Genomic DNA, 4,001 nt, shown 5'->3' on the forward strand with positions numbered 1-4,001 from the left:
TATTAGGCTTTTAAAAGACAAAGGATGAAGCGACAATAATTCATATCGTAGAAGTCTGTTATACATCACAAAAAGGGAAGTTGCTCATTGATAGTTCCTATTGCACCACATGGCCTTCATGCCTTTGCACAGGGCCATTGACATACGTATATGACACATCTCGTATTTTCACAAGCTTATGGTCCAAGAAAGCGCTATAATGGCCGTTGCTAGCCTTGTTAATCCCACATATATGACCATTTTGCCCAATTAATTCTCCTTGGAGCAGCTGATCCTGACCTGGCCCTGAGAGCCAGTCAACGGGCTCCCCATCTTTACCATGGCGGAGGCGAAGGCGCTGCTGAACGCCGCTGGGTTGCTTGCGAAGTTGTTGACGGTGTTGTCGGTGCCGCCACCTGTGCCCGTGAAGAGCACCTGGTCGGAGTGTAGGAGCCCTTTCTGGGACTTGAGCTTGCTGTAGTAAGCGTTGTCAAAGGAGTACGGGGTCGACACGTCCAGATTGGCCAGGTTACGGTCACCGGAGCCGGTCGGCTGGGGGCAGTTGGCTATGAGCGACGTCGCGAAGCCGGAGTTGATATTGGTCTCGTTGTAGAGTCTGTCCCTGAAGTTCTGGCACTGCGCCTACCCGATGGTGTGGGCGCCGGAGAGTGCGACCATGTCGGTCACGGTGAACTAATACGAGTGTTTTACTTAATTTTCCAAAACCATAACTCTCTCCCCACCTGATTTTCAGGGGGTGGACCCCTTCCCACCTGTTTAATCCAATCTCAAACCTCCACGTTAGCAGCTCCATCAAACCCTTAAAAAACACTCCAGTGGAAGAATTAAGTTGAGTGTATGGGGCCAAATTTGGTTGGCCTTGTCGCATTCAGTATTTTAATGTAAACAACTTTGTACATGAAGAGAGGCCCTAATGGATATTCGATGGCATGGATACCCATTTGGTATGGGCATTGGGCATATTTTTGGCTAAATCACTGTTTTGATCTTGTCAGGAAACTTTAGTACGATCCGAGCCCTTTCAGATTTTTTAGCACGATCTGACAATTTTGATAACACCAAGGTTTATGGTGTTTTTGCTCCATCTAGACACGCCAAACTTGCCGGCGTTTCTTCCCTGGAGAGATAAGTGGTCGCGGCACGCGTAACTGGAAATGCCCCAAGCCTTGATATTTCTTCTCAGGGCAGAAACGCCAGGCCCTATAGTGCTTCCAGTAAGGTGCCACAATTTGGTGTTTCTGCCCTACAACGTAGGAGGTCAATGGCTACTTGACCAGGTCATGCTTAAGTATCATCGTATAACTTCTACTCGTTATTTATAACAAGTTATACGATCATCATCCTCATAGTCATCGAACCAACCCAACTTAATTGTTCTTAGCACATGATCATCAGTATTAGGTAGGACCCAAATACCCTCTTTAAGGTAAAATAGTATAAAACAATATAGGCCCCGACTCTCCATTACGGAGAATGAATTTTCATCCTGTCTCCAATTCTTGCGCTTCGCTTCCTTGTGCTTTCAAGAACCTCCTTACGATTGTCCATACATTTTTTCCATTCTATGATTTCATGTCTCCACCTCTTTTAGAAATCCGATATGGACAAGTGAGATTGGTAGGATGACCTGGCCGTATGTCCATAACATCAAGGCGACCATTCTGATGCATCAGATGAGGCACACAATCATTCAGGATTTTTTGTTGAAAAACATAGTAATAACTTCGTAGTTAGCAATGTAGTTAAGTTTTAAAAGAATTTATGCAAAAGATACACAGATGTCGTAATAGTAAAAAATCTTACCATGTCATCTCCATGGATGTTACTGTAGTTCAACACGTGCACTGGTGGCACGTATTGATCATAATGTGGAGGAGTTTTATAATAGATATTGTAATTCTCAAGATCATTACAAAATGTGACCAGGCGATTTTTCTCCTGATAAGTTAACTCAGAGCCATCGGTGTAGTAGGTTCTATCTACCATGTTCCACACATTGTTTGAACAATGAAAATAAGCTGTCAATGGAAATAAGTTGTCAACTATATATTTTGAAATGAACAATATAAATTGATTAATAACTATGTTTGAGAAACTCACATAGCGGTACAATTGGAAGTGTATCAACAAGGACCCAAATGTCCATATTGTCTTGGTCGTTGTCAGGATCACCAAGATCCATGGTGACAAGCATACCCTCATAAAAACCATACATCTTGCAAAGTTCTTTCCAATTTTTGCAACCAAAATGAGTTACGCTCTCAGAATTATACAGATTTACTTCAGAATCCACATCATGATGGGTCCTTAGGTGAATTTTCTTTGTTTTGAAATTTTCATGGTCTTCAAAATTTATCCTCTCCAAGACATAGCGTCTTGCATGGCATGGGATAAGCTACTCGAATTGTAAAAGATGAAAGTTACATGTTGAAATAGTTGAAGTCATGCTTAATTATGAAAAAAACACTTTTTGTCGTTGCGTACTGTTTCAACATCGAAGGTCTCCTGGAGCTTAATGCTGAAGCGCCGATCTTCGTCCAGGTGAGGCCTGTCGCACATACCTCGGTCATCGTTGCACCAACTGCACTCCCCGGGAAACTTTTGTCGTCCGATGACGACATTTCCTACGTTCATAATTCAAATATTAAACTTGTACAATTCAATATGTGTACTATAAAAATTAAAATAGATCATTATTATTCATCACGGGTTGACTATCGGTGTAACACCCACGATGTGGTTATATCTCCCACGTGTCGGGGCACGACTTAGAGGCATAGCCTCATAGTAGGTTTGTCGTAAGAGGGTAATCTTCACACAATCCCATGTACTGAATAAGAATGGGATAAAGAGTTGGCTTACAATCGCCACTTCACACAAATACAAGTTATACATACATCATCCAGAATACAATCAAGCTCCGACTATGGAACCAAAAATAAAGAAGACAACCCCAAATGCTAAATCCCCGATCGTCCCAACTGGGCTCCACTACTGATCAACAGGAAACGAAACAAAACAACGATCAAGATCTTCATCGAGCTCCCACTTGAGCTGGGTTGCGTCACCTGCACTGGTATCATCGGCACCTGCAATTGTTGAAGTATCTGTGAGTCACGAGGACTCAGCAATCTCACACCCGCGAGATCAAGACTATTTAAGCTTATGGATATGAAAGGGTAGTGAGGTGGAGCTGCAGCAAGCACTAAGCATATATGGTGGCTAACTTACGCAAATAAGAGCGAGAAGAGAAGCAACACAACGGTCGAGAAGCTAGAAGTGATCAAGAAGTGATCCTGAAAGCTACTTACGTTCAAGCATAACACAAGACTGTGTTCACTTCCCGGACTTCACCGAGAAGAGACCATCACGGTCCCATGTGGTTGGTTCATTTTAATTAAGTTTAGTGTCAAGTTCTCTACAACCTGATATTAACAAATTCCCATCTGCCACATAACCGCGGGCATGGCTTTCAAAAGTTCAAACCCTGCAGGGGTATCCCAACTTAGCCCATCACAAGCTCTCATGGTCAACGAAGGATATTTCTTCTCCCAGGAAGACCCAATCAGACTCAGAATTCCGGTTATAAGACATTTCAACAATGGTAAAACAAGACCAGTAAGACCGCCCGATGCACTGACATCCCGATAGGAGCTGCACATATCTCGTTCTCAGGGCAACACCGGATGAGCAATCCGTGCAACTAAAACCAGCCCTCAAGTTTCCCCGAGGTGGCACTGCAAGGGGCTCTAGTTCGGACCAACACTTAGAGAAGCACTGACCCGGGGGAGTTTTATTCAAAGCGAACTATCAGGGGGTTCCCATAACACCCAACCGCGTAAGGGACGCAAAATCAAGGAACATAACACCGGTATGACGGAAACTAGGGCGGCAAGAGTGGAACAAAACACCAGGCATAAGGCCGAGCCTTCCACCCTTTACCAAGTATATAGATGCATTAAAATAAATATGATATAATAATAATATCCCAACAATATCCA

The 4,001-nt window shown here is 43.4% G+C and overlaps 1 pseudogene; it reads right to left on the reverse strand.

Annotated features, from left to right (window-relative positions):
* Window positions 1–249: 249 nt before the first annotated feature.
* LOC119357614 lies at window positions 250–2,621 on the reverse strand (annotated as a pseudogene).
* Between the last annotated feature and the right edge of the window lie 1,380 nt (window positions 2,622–4,001).

The sequence above is a fragment of the Triticum dicoccoides genome, chromosome 2A, assembly GCF_002162155.2.
Source record: "Triticum dicoccoides isolate Atlit2015 ecotype Zavitan chromosome 2A, WEW_v2.0, whole genome shotgun sequence".
NCBI classification, from domain to species: Eukaryota; Viridiplantae; Streptophyta; class Magnoliopsida; order Poales; family Poaceae; genus Triticum; species Triticum dicoccoides.